Raw genomic sequence first — 15,187 nt, forward strand, 5'->3', positions numbered from 1 at the left:
CCTGCCCTATCCCCACATCCCTTGATTTTTTCAGTGTCCAAAAATCTATCGATCTCAACCTTGAATACACTCAATGACTGTGTTTAAACAGCCCTCTGGGGTAGACAATTCAAAAGATGCCTAGCTAAGTGAAGAAACTTATCCTCATCTCATCTTAGTAGTCCAGAGACTTGGACCAATTTTCTGGAGAAATGAGTTCAAATCCCACCAAGGCAGCTGGGGAATTTAAATTCAATAAATTAAATTAAATCTGGAATAAAAAGCTAATGGTGACCATGAATCACCTGGATTGTCGTAAAAACCCAGCTAGTTCTTACCGTCCTTATCTGGTCTGGCCTATATGTAACTCCAGATCCACAACAATATGGTTGATTCTTAATTGCCCTCTGAAATGGCCTGGCAAGGGAAATTCTGGGCGGGTAATAAGTGCTGGCCTTAGTGGTAACATCCACATCCCATGAATGAATATTAAAAAAAGTCTTAAATGATCCCTTAGCCTGAGACTATGACCCCTCGCGCTAGACTCTCCACTCAGGGAAAACAGCCTCTCAGCATCTACCATATCAAGCCATCTAAGAATACATTTCAATGATGTCATCTCTTATTATTCTAAATGCTGGAGAATCTAGGCCCATTCCACTCTATCTCTTCTCATAGGATAGCCCTATCATCCCAGCAATCAATCTAGTGAACCTTTGTTGCAGCCTCTCTAAGGCAAGTATATTCTTCCTCATGTAAGGAAACCAAAACTATACACAATGTACTTTCACCAGAGCCCTACATAACTGTGGCAAGACATCTTTACTCTTATAACTCCAAACCCTTTGCAATAAAGGCTAACATACCAGTGAGCTCATAATTGCTTGCTGTACATGCACATTAAACTATGATTTCTGTATAAGAACATTCACATTCCTCTGAATACCAACATTTGCTATCTCACCCTTTAAAAAATATTCTGCTTTTCTATTCTTCCAAGTGGATAATTTCATATTTTCCCATATATACTGCATCTGACACCCTCTTGCCCAATCACTATATTCCTTTGCAACCTTTTACACTTCTTTTCAACTAGCATAACAATAATACATCATTGCAATACACAATTGACATTTTAAAAGATATGACCTTTACAGTTTTAACTAAGACCAATAGATTTCCAATGGTGTTGCACATGGGGGGCGGGGGGTGGGGGAGGCGGTCGGTTTTAACTTTTGGGTGACCAGTAGGCAAAGTGCAGTGGTTTTGAGGCCTTGCTCTCTTTTAAATTTGGCTGGCATACAGATCTAGCGCAATGGATTGAAGCCTCAAGATCAGGTGGGGCTAGGGCGCAGTTGTGAAGGGCAAAGATCTGGGTGGCAGCGACTCAATTTTGTTGGCCCTGGAGCAGCTCCTTCAGAGCCCACAAATAATCTGATGCATCTTTGGCAGTCTCTTCGGTTCCACTGTCTTTACATCACAGGACCGTATAAAGGAGCAGGCCTGAGACAGAGAGCACAGCGAGACTGGCGGTAATATAAAGGAGTGGGACTGTGAGGGAGCACAGCGAGATCGTTGGCAGTATACAGGAGCAGGCGTAAGAGGGAACACAGCAAGGCTGGCAGCAGTATAAAGGAGCCGGCCTCAGAGAGAGCACAGTGAGACTGGTGGCAGTAAAAAGGAGCAGACCAAGGGAGAGGTGCCGACCGACTGCATTTAAAAGAAAATCAAAGTGTGATGTCACTGGGAAAAAGGTACGTGATTGGTTGATGAGTATTTTTCTCTTTTCTGTTGCTAAATTAGAGTATTCATTCAAAATTAGGAGCTGGGAAATTAAGAATATTCACTTGGGATAGTATAACAGTAAGTGTTGTAATAAGAGTGTAAGTACAGAACAGATTTAGAGGTATTAATTAAATTTGATAGTTTAAACAGGGTAGTAAATAGGTTGTTAAAAATGGAATAGAGAGTTTATTTTTAGATCATGGATGGACAGCTGCAACCTGTTGCTTGCAATTCCTGCGCCATGTGGGAACTTCAGGACACCTCATATGTCTTCGGCGACCACTTGTGTAGGAAATGTCTCCAGCTGCTTCAGCTTGAGCTCAGGATTTCTAAGCTTGAGGGGCAGCAGAAATCACTGCAGAGGATCAGGGAGCAGGAGAGTTCCTGGATTGTATGTTCCAGGAGGTAGTCACCCCACAGGCAGAAGGAGTTCAAGATAGCAGGTGGGTGGCCATCCGGAAGAAGCAAGAAGTGGGGTGTGTGTCACTCTCAAACTGGTACTCAGCTTTGGAGGCTGTTGGGAGAGATGATACCTTGAAGGAGCGCAGTCCAGACCCATGGCACTAATGGGCAGGGGACTGTTCAGGTGGGAGCAGCAAAGTACAGAAATACAGTTGCTATGCCTGTGCTGGGATGAGGGAGCAGTACCTCAGGACATGCGCGATGTCAATATCATCACCCTCTATAAAAACAAAGGTGATCGCTGTGACTGCAACAACTACCGTGGAATCTCCCTGCTCAGCATAGTGGGGAAAGTCTTTGCTCGAGTCGCTCTAAACAGGCTCCAGAAGCTGGCCGAGCGCGTCTACCCTGAGGCTTTCGTGCAGAGCGATCGACCGCTGACATGCTGTTCTCCCTTCGTCAGATACAGGAGAAATGCCACGAACAACAGATGCCCCTCTACATTGCTTTGATTGATCTCACCAAAACCTTTGACCTCGTCAGCAGACGTGGTCTCTTCAGACTACTAGAAAAGATTGGATGTCCACCAAAGCTACTAAGTATCATCACCTCATTCCATGACAATATGAAAGGCACAATTCGACATGGCGGCACCTCATCAGACCCCTTTCCTATCCTGAGTGGCGTGAAACAGGGCTGTGTTCTCGCACCCACACTTTTTGGGATTTTCTTCTCCATGCTGCTTTCACATGCGTTTAAGTCTTCTGAAGAAGGAATTTTCCTCCACACAAGATCAGGGGGCAGGTTGTTCAACCTTGCCCATCTAAGAGCGAAGTCCAAAGTACGGAAAGTCCTCATCAGGGAACTCCTCTTTGCCGACGATGCTGCATTAACATCTCACACTGAAGAGTGCCTCCAGAGTCTCATCGACAGGTTTGCGACTGCCTGCAATGAATTTGGCCTAACCATCAGCCTCAAGAAAACAAACATCATGGGGCAGGACGTCATAAATGCTCCATCCATCAATATTGGTGACCACGCTCTGGAAGTGGTTCAAGAGTTCACCTACCTAGGCTCAACTATCACCAGTAACCTGTCTTTAGATGCAGAAATCAACAAGCGCATGGGAAAGGCTTCTACTGCTATGTCCAGACTGGCCAAGAGAGTGTGGGAAAATGGCGCACTGACACGGAACACAAAACTCCGAGTGTATCAAGCCTGTGTCCTCAGTACCTTGCTCGATGGCAGCGAGGCCTGGACAACGTATGTCAGCCAAGAGCGACGTCTCAATTCATTCCATCTTCGCTGCCTCCGGAGAATACTTGGCATCAGGTGGCAGGACCGTATTTCCAACACAGAAGTCCTCGAGGCGGCCAACATCCCCAGCTTATACACACTACTGAGTCAGCGGCGCTTGAGATTGCTTGGCCATGTGAGCCGCATGGAAGATGGCAGGATCCCCAAAGACACATTGTACAGCGAGCTCGCCACTGGTATCAGACCCACCGGCCGTCCATGTCTCCGCTTCAAAGACATCTGCAAACGCGACATGAAGTCCTGTGACATTGATCACAAATCGTGGGAGTCAGTTGCCAGCGTTCGCCAGAGATGGTGGGCAGTCATAAAGGCGGGGCTAAAGTGTGGCGAGTCGAAGAGACTTAGCAGTTGGCAGGAAAAAAGACAAAGGCGCAAGGGGAGAGCCAACTGTGTAACAGCCCCGACAAACAAATTTTTATGCAGCACCTGTGGAAGAGCCTGTCACTCTAGAATTGGCCTTTATAGCCACTCCAGGCACTGCTCCACACACCACTGACCACCTCCAGGCGCTTACCCATTGTCTCTCAAGATAAGGAGGCCAAAGAAGATAGGTGATTCCATAGTCAGGAGGATATAGGCTTTTCTGCAACTGTTATCGTGAGCACTGCATGGTGTGTTGCCTCCCTGGTGCCGTGGGAAAAGGACATCACAGAGAGGGTGCAGGATATTCTGCAGGGGGAAGGGAGTGAGCCAGAAGTTGTGGCAACACATTGGTACCAATGACATAGCAAGGACAAGTATTGAGATCCTACAGGCAGATTTTCAGGAGCTATGGAGGAAGTTAAAAAAAGAGTGGGACCTCAAAGGTCTGGATTACTCCCAGTGCCATGCGCTAGCGAGAGTTGAAATAGGAAGATAGGGAGGATCAATGCATGGTTTGAAGCATGATGCAGGTGTAAGGGCTTCAGATTCTTGGATTCTTCGGGCCAGTTCTGGGGCAGTGGCAATTATGGAAATGTGGCTTAAAATGGCGAGCACTGGGTGCATAATATACAAAGATATAAACATAGAACATAGAACAGTACAGCACAGTACAGGCCCTTCGGCCCACGATGTTGTGCCGAACCTTTAACCTACTCTAACATCAAACTAACTACCTACCCTTCATTCTACTATCATCCATGTACCTATCCAAGAGTCGCTTAAATGCCCCTAATGTATCTGCTTCTACTACTACCGCTGGCAGCGCATTCCACACACCCACCACTCTCTGTGTAAAGAACCGACCTCTGACATCTCCCCGAAACCTTCCTCCAATCACCTTAAAATTATGCCCCCTGGTGATAGCCCTTTCCACCCTGGGAAAAAGTCTCTGACTATCCACTCTATCTATGCCTCTCATCATCTTGTACCCCTCTATCAAGTCACCTCTCATCCTTCTTCGCTCCAATGAGAAAAGCCCTAGCTCCCTCAATCTTTCTTCGTAGGACATGCCCTCCAGTCCAGGCAGCATCCCGGTAAATCTCCTCTGCACCCTCTCTAAAGCTTCCACATCCTTCCTATAATGAGGCGACCAGAACTGAACACAATATTCCAAGTGTGGTCGAACCAGGGCCTTATAGAGCTGCAGCATAACCTCGCGGTTCTTAAACTCAATCCCCGTTAATGAAAGCCAACACACCATACACCTTCTTAACAACCCTATCAACCTGGGTGGCAACTTTGAGCGATCTATGGACATGGACCCCAAGATCCCTCTGTTCCTCCACACTACCAAGAATCCTGTCTTTTAGCCTGTATTCCGCATTCAAATTCGACCTTCCAAAATGAATTACTTCACACTTTTCCAGGTTGAACTCCATCTGCCACTTCTCAGCCCAGCTCTGCATCCTGTCAATGTCCCGTTGCAACCTACAACAGCTTTCCACACTATCCACAACTCCAGCAACCTTCGTGTCATCGGCAAACTTGCTAACCCAGCCTTCCACCTCCTCATCCAAGTCATTTATAGAAATCACAAAGAGCAGAGGTCCCAGAACAGATCCTTGTGGAACACCACTGGTCACTGAGCTCCATGCTGAATACTTTCCATCTACTACCACCCTCTGACTTCTATGGGCCAGCCAATTTTGTATCCAGACAGCCAACTTTCCCTGAATCCCATGCCTCCTTACTTTCTGAATGAGCCTACCATGGGGAACCTTATCAAACGCCTTGCTAAAATCCATATACACCACATCCACTGCTCTTCCTTCATCAATGTGTTTTGTCACATCTTCAAAGAATTCAATAAGGCTTGTGAGGCATGACCTGCCCCTCACAAAGCCATGCTGACTGTCTCTAATCAAACCATGTTTTTCCAAATAATCATAAATCCTGTCTCTCAGAATCCTCTCCAATAATTTGCCCACTACCGACGTAAGACTAACTGGTCTATAATTCCCAGGGTTATCCCTATTCCCTTTCTTGAACAAGGGAACAACATTTGCCATCCTCCAATCATCCGGTACTACTCCAGTGGACAGTGAAGACGCAAAGATCATTGCCAAAGGCGCAGCAGTCTCTTCCCTCGCTTCCCGTAATATCCTTGGGTATATCCCGTCTGGCCCCGGGGACTTATCTGTCCTCATATCATTCAAAATTTCCTGCACATCCTCCCTCTTAACCTCAACCTGTTTGAGTATATCAGCCTGTTCCACGCTGTCCTCACAAACGACCAGGTCCCTCTCACTAGTGAATACTGAAGCAAAGTATTCATTTAGGACTTCCCCTACCTCCTCCGACTCCAGGCACAAGTTCCCTCCACTATCCCTGATTGGCCCTACCCTCACTCTGGCCATCCTCTTGTTCCTCACATAAGTGTAGAACGCCTTGGGAGTTTCCTTAATCCTACCCGCCAAGACTTTTTCATGTCCCCTTCTAGTTCTCCTAAGTCCATTCTTCAGTTCCTTCCTGGCTATCTTGTAACCCTCTAGAGCCCTGTCTGATCCTGATAAAGTGTTCAGAAAAGACAGAGAAGGAAAACAGGGAGGTGGGGTGGAAGTACTGATTAAGGAAGACATTGTAGTGTTGGAAACGGAAGTTGTCCTAGAGGGAGCAAGAACAGAATCCATTTGGTTAGAGCTGAGAAGATAAAAGGGTATGATCACACTATTAGGGGTATTCTATAGACCTCCAAATGGCGAGAGACACAGAGAGTTAGAGCAGCAAATCTGCAGGGAAATCACACAGATGTGCAAGAACTATAGTGCGGTGATATTGGTGGACTTTAGTTACCCAAAAATCGATTGGAATAATTCTAGAGTAAAGGGTAAAGAGGGTGAGGAATTTCTGAAATGTGTTCAGGAGAATCAGTATGTTCTCAGTCCTAATTGAAAGGAGGCATTGCTGGATCTAATGATGGGAAATGAGGTGGGCCAAGTGGACCAAGTGTCTGTTGGGGAGCACTTGGGTAAGAGTGATCATCATACCATAAGGTTTAGATTAGTAATGCAGAAAAACAGGAAATGAAATAAGATAGAACATCTAGTTTGGAAAAGGACAAATTTCAACATGATGAGAAGGGATCTAGCCAGGGTAAAATGGAACCAAAGACTGACAGGAAATGCTATAATCAGAACAATGGATTATCTTTAAGGAAGAGATGCTTCAGGTACAGGCTAGGCACATTCCAACAAGGGCGAAAGGTAAGGGAACCAAAAGCAGGGCTCCTTGGATAATAAGTGAGATAGAGATTATGATGGAACAAAAAAATTGGATGTACAATGCATGTCAGGTGAATTCTTCAAGTGAGAACCAGGCCATATACAATAAGTTGAGAGGGGAGATGAAGAGGAAAATAAAACTGGCAAAGAGAGAATAAGAGAATAAAATGCCAGGCAACATAAAAGGGAACCCAAAAATCTTCTATCAGCATATAAATAGTAAGCAGGTAGTAAGAGGTGGAGTGGGGCCTATTAGAGACAAAGAGGGTAATATATGCTTAGAGGCACAGGGCAGGGCTAATATACTAAGGAAGAAGAATCTGATAAAATATCAGTAGAAGCAAAGAGAGTACAGACAATGGATAGGATAAAAAATTGAGAGAGGGAAAGGTACTGAAAAGGCTGGCTTTGCTTAGGTTAGATAAGTCACCTGGTTCGGATGGTTTGCAATCCAGGTTGCTAAAGGAAGTTGGAATGGAGATAGCTTGCCATAATCTTCCAATCTTCCCTGGGCACAGGGAAGGTGCCAGAGAATTGAAGAGTGGCAAATGTGGCACCCTTATTCAAGAAAGTGTGTAAGAACAGTCCGAGCTACTACAGTTTATCATTTGTGATTACGTTTTCAGAAACAATAATCACAAAACAATCAACATACACTTGGAGAGGTTTAAGTTAATCAAGGAGAGCCAGCACGGATTTGTAAAAGGGAGATCATGCTTAACGAATCTAGTCAATACTAGCTAGCGCAAAGGAAGATGGTTGTGGTTGTTGGAGGTAAATCATCTCAGCTCCAGGACATCAGTGCAGGAATTCTTCAGGGTATTGTCCTAGGCCCAACCATCTTCAGCTGTTTCATCAATGACCTTCCTTCAATTATAAGGTCAGAAATGGGGATGTTCGCTGATGATTGCACAAATCCACACAATTCGTGACTCCTCAGATACTGAAGCAGTCCGTGTAGACAATACCTAGGCTTGGGCTGAAAAGTGGCAAGTAACATTCGTGCCACATAAGTGCCAGGCAATGACCATCTCCAACAAGAGAGAATCTAACCATCTCCCCTTGACATTCAATGGCATTACGATCGCTGAATCCCCCCCACTATCCACATCCTGAGGGTTACCATTGAACAGAAGCTGAACTGGAGTAGCCATATAAATACCGTGGCTACAAGAGCAGGTCAGAGGCTAGGAATCCTGCGGCGAGTAACTCACCTCCCGACTCCCCAAAGCCTGTCCACCATCTACAAAGCACAAGTCAGGAGTGTGATGAAATACTCTCCACTTGTCTGGATGGGTGCAGCTCCAACAACACTCAAGAAGCTCGATGCCATCCAGGACAAAGCAGCCCGCTTGATTGGCATCCCATTCACAAACATTCACTCCCTCCACCACAGACGCAAAGTGGCAGCAGTATGTACCATCTACAAGATGCACTGCAGCAACACACCAATGCTCCTTAGACAGCACCTTCCAAACCGTGACCTCTACCACCTAGAAGGAAAGTTCAACAGATGCTTGGGAACACCACCACCTGCAAGTTACCCTCCAAGCCACACACAATCCTGACTTGGAACTATATCGCAATTCCTTCACTGTCGCAGGGTCAAAATCTTGGAACTCCCTTCCTAACACCACTGTGGGTGTACCTACCCCACATGGACTGTAGAGGTTCAAGAAAGCAGCTCACCACCACCTTCTCAAGGGCAATTAGGGCTGGACAATAAATGCTGACCTAGCCAGCAATACCCACATCCCATGAAATAATTTTTTAATAATAGAATTTTTTGATGAAGTAACAGAGAAGGTTGATGACGGGAATGCGGTGGATGTTGTCGATATGGATTTTAAGACAGCATTTTATAAAGTATCCCATAAAGGCTCATTAACAAAATTGAGGTTCATGGAAAAAGAGGGTCAGTGTCCAAATAGGTAAAAAAAAATTGGCTTAAGGACAGAAAACAGCAAGTTGTAGTAAATGGTTGTTTTTCAGACTGTATGATGGTAGACAGTGGTGTTCCCCAAGGGTCAGTGCTAGGACCACTGCTTTTTTGCTATATATAAATGACTTGGATCTTGGAATCCAGAGTAGAATTTCAAAATTTGCCAATGACACCAAACTTGGAAGTGTGGCAAACAGTGAGAATGATATGAACTGCCTGCAACAGGACATAGATAAGCTAGCAGAATGGGCAGACAGGTGGCAGATGGAATTTAATACTGACAAGTCTGAGGTGATGAATTTTTGCAGAAGAAAAAGGGAGACTCAATATATACTTAATGGCACAGTTCTAAAGAGTGCAGGAACAGAGGACCTGGGGGTTCATGCACATTAATCTTTGAAAGTGGCAGAACATATTGAGAGAGTGGTTAGCAAAGCATATGGGATCTTGGGCTTCATAAATAGAGGCATTGAGTACAAAAGCAGGCAAATTATCTTGTACCTTTATAAAGCTCCGGTTAGACCCCAAATGGAGTATTGCATCCAGTTCTGGTCACCACACTTTAGGAAGGATGTGAGGGTTCTTGAGAGGGTGCAGAGGAGGTTTACCAGAATGGTTTCATGGATGGGGGATTTTAGTTACAAGGTTAGGTTGGAAAAACTGGAATTGTTCTCCTTGGAGCAAAGGAGATTGAGGGGAGATTTAATGGAGATGTACAAGATTATGACAGGTATAGAAAAGTTAGACAAGGAAAAACTGTTCCCATTAACTAATGGTGCAAGGACTATGGGGCACAAACTGAAGGTTTTGGGCAAGAGATACAGGGTGAATATGAGGAAGAACGTTTTTATGCAGCAAGTGGTAATGATCCAGAACACGCTGCAAGTGGAAACAATGATTTCAAAAGGAAACTGGATGTCCACTTGAAGGAAATAAACTTGCAGAGGTATGCGGATCAAGAGGGGGAGCGGGACTGACTGGATTTATCCGTGAAGAACCAGCATGGACTCAATGGGCCTAATGTCCTCCCTCTGTGCCGTAAAATGACTCTATGACCCCGATTTCTATATTAAAGAGGCCTATCTGTAATAAGCAGGCATTTTGGACACCGAGTGGCAGACACCTTTCAAAATGGAAGCAGGCTCATCGCCAGTGTTATTTTGAGGCCACTGCTGCCCTGTTAACACCAGGCAAAGGCAGTAAAAATCAGTTCTGAAGAGTCAAGACTAAGTTTAGGCTTCAAGTAAAGCAGGATTAAAGGGCAGGGAATGATTGAATCAGGGTACACTGATGTAACTGAGTCCCTATTTTAAACTCATTCATGCTGTGCTTATTTTTATACTTTCATTATAATTTCTGTGGCCACATTTATAATGGAAACTGCCTATGTAAACATTTCATGCAGAATTACACCTTCCTGCCAGTGGTGGTCCTAGACCACTGGCAGAGGATATAATTACAGCATGACAGGTTTGCCTAGGAAGCTTCTATTACAAATGTGGACACAGGAGTTATAACAGAAACATTTGACAGGAAGTTTGCACGTCCATAAGAATTTGATAGATTGTTAGCTGATTGCAAGGAGTGAGTTACTACTAGTTAAATGAATAAAAAAGAAAAAGAATAAAAATAATAGGAACCAGCTTTTTAGTATGTAAAGTTAGAGGAAATCCAAAAGAATCTTGCTGATTCACTGGGTAAAATAATAAATACCAGGTACTTAAGGATGTAAAATTAGGGGAAGTTCAAGAGAACCTCATGAAAATGAAAGGTATCTTTGTTACAATGTCTGATGAACATGAGGGTGGACTAACAGAAATACTGTGGTGAAGGCTAAATTCATATAAAGGAAAGGACTAATTAAGACAGTATCATAACTCAGTACTTTATTGACTGGGTTGTTACCAGAGATGGATGATGCAAGTCTTTCTGAATACATGTATGGATAAGGGTTTCATTTAATTTTTTTTAAAAAACAAGCTAAATAGGCTTCTTGATAATTACAAGGATAACTAAGGACAAAGATAAGAAATATAAGGTACAAATAAACGATCTAATTTACTGAAGAAGTTCTGCAAGGGAGGGGTTACAAAAGGAGATTGTCTGGCTACAAGCAAAGGTAACAGAAATATATTCTGATCTCAAACATGAGTTAAGGCAGCATCTAGGTAAGTTGGGTGAAAAGGTGGGTCTTACCAAGATATTAAAAAGGGGGAATGTAAGCAATGGAAAAAAGTAGGGAGCAGAAGGATAGCCTGACTGATCAGATCAGACAGGCAAAATTAAAATCAGAGCATGATGTACAGGGAATACAGTTGAAGATTCAGCAGTTAGAAGGGAAGTGTGGTCAAGCTGGGAACATAAGTCATATGAGGAAGAAGTGGAAACTCATCAAGGATGTAGAGATGTGCCTGCAACTACTTGACTTATGCCATCAAGGATTTCCAGGTGATCGAACATGATAAGTTAAAGGATGGAGGATCTGTTTTTATGTACCAGAACCACTACATCACTAGTTGTAATTTATATGGCATCAGTAAGTTACTACCTGAGAAAGTAATTGAAGTGATGCAGGTGTTCAGTGATCCAAAAGTGAGGACATGTCTTAGTCTGACAGCCTGATCAGGTGAGATTATGAGACAGAGAGGCAGAAATGGCAGACTGTTGGAATGAGCTGTGAAACTGTGCTCCACAGGATTGAATCTAACTCAAGCTGCAGTCATTACAAGAGAAGTGTCATGCTCGGCCCCCACCTGCCAAGAATGAGGCACATTAATTTTGTCATGAACATTGATTTTAAACTGTTACTGGAGTTAAGAAAGGACTTGTTAAATAGATCAGCCGTGGCTGGAAAAGACATTTGCATATTAACAGACAGTGTTTTGAAGGACAAAGCAACCATTCCCTGACATTCAACCCACAATGGACCTTTGATCACCAGACGTTGAAGGTGGGGGAGCTCGCATTCCAGGTTGACTGCCAAGATGGCCTAATACACAAACGGACATGGTCACACCAGCTAGTCACATGACTAACCTGTTGGACAACCAGAGTTTTTTGAATTTGTACAAACAGTTTGGGCAGCAAGCTGTTTGCTCCTGGACTGAGAAGATCTCTCTCCTGTCTGCCTGCTCCCATCTCTTTCTCACAAGCCTCTGAATCCACTGAAGACACATGAACCCCAAGAGAGAAAAGTCTCCTACAGCGAACAAGGTTTAAAAAGAATACTGGGCCCAACGAAAAGCAAGATCTACCTACAATCAAGGGCTCTACAGTGAGATCGAAGAACCGTAACAACAACTCTTCAGATACTGCCTCAAACTTTTCCACTTTATTTCTTCTGCTCTGTTCTGTCTCTAACTGTATGTGTGCAGCGCGTATGCATGCTAGCGTGGGCGCGTCGTGTATCCGTAGGCGTTAACCGAATTTGAGTTTAAGTTTAATAAATTTCAACTTTTCTTCTTTAAACCTAAGAAAGCCTGTTTCTGCTGATTTCTTTGCCTTATAATTGGAAAGCGGTGAACAAGGATTTACCAAGGGGGAGCTAAAAACATGGTGTGTTTAAAATTAAGCCCTGTTACAGTAAGACCACGTGAAGACTGAAAGGGAACCCTAGCCCTCTTTCTCACCTGGTCCTAACAGAAGAAAGAAACCCCCCCCAAACCCACCCCTTAACTTGTGGTTGAATCTGGCATGAATCTATACATCAAGTGATCGGACTACAGATTATCACCATTTTAAAGGATATTTTTTGAGTAACTTAAACTGCATAATCCAGGCGAATATTGGTGTCCAATAAGTTGTGTTGATGGATGTTAAATACCTAGTAGTTGAAGGTAATAGGGTGAACAGGTGTTGGGTGTTGATTAGTTAATTGTACTCAGATGTATATATAAAGAGTCAGCCAGGATTGACTGGAGATTGTTAGGAGTAGTAAACTCTGTGGTAAGTAATAAAGAGTCTCCATCAAAGCATCCTAGACTCGGTGTTGTCTTCACAAACAAGCTTGGAAGTTTCTCTGATATTGGTAGCAAAGGGTGGCTGCCTAAAAGTGAAGATTGGAGACAATGATTTATTTTCAGACAGGAGATAGAAATGGAGTTAATTTTTTTGAGAAGACTGTAATTGAAGTTTCTCCTCAAGGAAGGAGGCCTGAAACCCAGGTGTAAGATGTTGGGATATGATTTTCCACTGTGATTTTGTGAAGCTGAACCTTGTGATCAATGGAAGAATGAAGTTGATCTATGGATAGGGGTTATGTCCTTTTCAAAGAGAAAGCAAGGAAACCCTTACATTTTTACTTCCTGCCAGAAGCAAAATCAGGTGTGAAGTGTTCTTGCAGCTAAAGGCTTATCATTTGGACAATCTCTTAAAATTTATCCATAAATTTTAAATGAAAGATGACTTATTGAATGCCTATGAGATGTGATTGGACTTTGATAAATTTAGAAAAATGGACAGTTCTTCCATAGAATATTTCAGAGTTTAACTGACTATATGCAAAATTGCAGCAATTCTACTTGAAAATTCCTAAATCAGTACTTGCCTTCAAATTGTTGTATTGTGCTCAGATAACATGGTTAGGCTTAGTTTTAAACAGTTATATTCAAGGAAAGAGAGAGGCCTTTTCATCAGATGTCTGAAGCCTTAAAAGTATTGGGAAAACACTCCTTTCTGGCTGTTTTCATGGCATAGATGGATTCTTCAGCGGTGACACTCAAGATTGAGGATACAATGCTAGTAGCATTTTGTGGTTGTTCCAATGTGGGGCCTAGACATCAGTATGAAAGATACACAAAGACTGAAGATATGGATCTTTTTGGCAGCTATAACAGATGGCAGGAATTCTGCAGTTATGGCTGAAGGATGAACATGAGGAATAACCAAGGGGTGATAAACAGGTGTTTCAAGTGTGACTCCAAGTATCATTATGCTTTGAATTGTCCAAAAAGGAATTGCAGGGTTTTTGAGATGATGCATGATGTGGAAAGTTAGGATGGTGATACTCTTCCATCAGAAGGAATTGTATTGGTCATGAGAAGCTTTAGTCCAGTAATGACTGTCCTAGTTGCAGATTTGTTCAATTGCGCAGTGCTAGATCATGGGTGTATGTCCACGGTATGTGGACTGGACTAGTTAGTTTTACATGGATTCTTTAAGTATGGAAGAATGAAGTAAGGTCAAAGACTATGACCATTCTACCCGTTTCAAGTTTGGGGATGACAATGCATTGAGATCAGAGTGGTAATTCTGTGTAAAATAGCAGGAGTAAATGGCTTTATTAGTACTGAGTTAGTATCCAGTGAAATATCTTTGCTGTTAAGTAAGCTGACTATGAAGAAGGCGCAGATGAAATTGGATATAAAATGTGAAACAATTGTCTTTTGCAAATCTATAGATTTGCAGTTTACACAGTTGGAACATTATTGTATACCTTTAATCAGACCTAACCCCTCTAAGCAGCATGTTAGTGGTATTAATGGCATCTGGGGTAGCGATTTAAAGGTGGAAAGGCAGATTATTTCAAAACTAAATTGACAGTTTGCACATCCATCTTGTCATAGATTGAAGGTTCTGTTAAAATCTACAGGGGTAATAGATAATGACTATACTAAAATTATTGGAGATATCAGTGAAAAATGTGATCTATTTATAAAAAAAAATACAGGAGGATGCCATTGTGACCTGTAGTGATGCTCCCATTAGCAAGGGACTTTAATGAAATCACAGCCATGAACTTGAATGTATGGGATAAAGACAAACATTTTTCTTCAATACTTTGTAGACATACAACTACATTCAGTCTGTCAACAGTAATTTATAGTAAAGACAAAAAAAGTAATACTAGACAAGTAATTGAAAGATTTATAGGAATGGGCCTGGGAGCACTAGTTAGATTTCTAACACACTCAATGGAGGAGAATTTTCCAATGATGAGTATGTGTGAGAATCAATATTGTAGCAATGCACATGGCAACAGAAGTCCTTTTTTTAGTAATGGGATTTGTGAGAAATCATGCCATGATTGACAATGCTCAAGAATTTTAGCTAACCAACCAAACTGTAAATTGATGACTACTCTGGTGTGGGCAGTACATGCAAAAAACATGTATCAAAT

The 15,187-nt window shown here is 43.0% G+C and overlaps 1 protein-coding gene across 3 annotated transcripts in view; it reads right to left on the reverse strand.

Annotated features, from left to right (window-relative positions):
* Positions 1-15,187, reverse strand: part of cfap70 (cilia and flagella associated protein 70) — a 176,552-nt gene that overhangs the window by 45,537 nt on the left and 115,828 nt on the right. The window lies entirely within an intron of this gene.

This window comes from Heterodontus francisci, chromosome 24 (assembly GCF_036365525.1).
Source record: "Heterodontus francisci isolate sHetFra1 chromosome 24, sHetFra1.hap1, whole genome shotgun sequence".
In the NCBI taxonomy this organism is placed as follows: Eukaryota; Metazoa; Chordata; class Chondrichthyes; order Heterodontiformes; family Heterodontidae; genus Heterodontus; species Heterodontus francisci.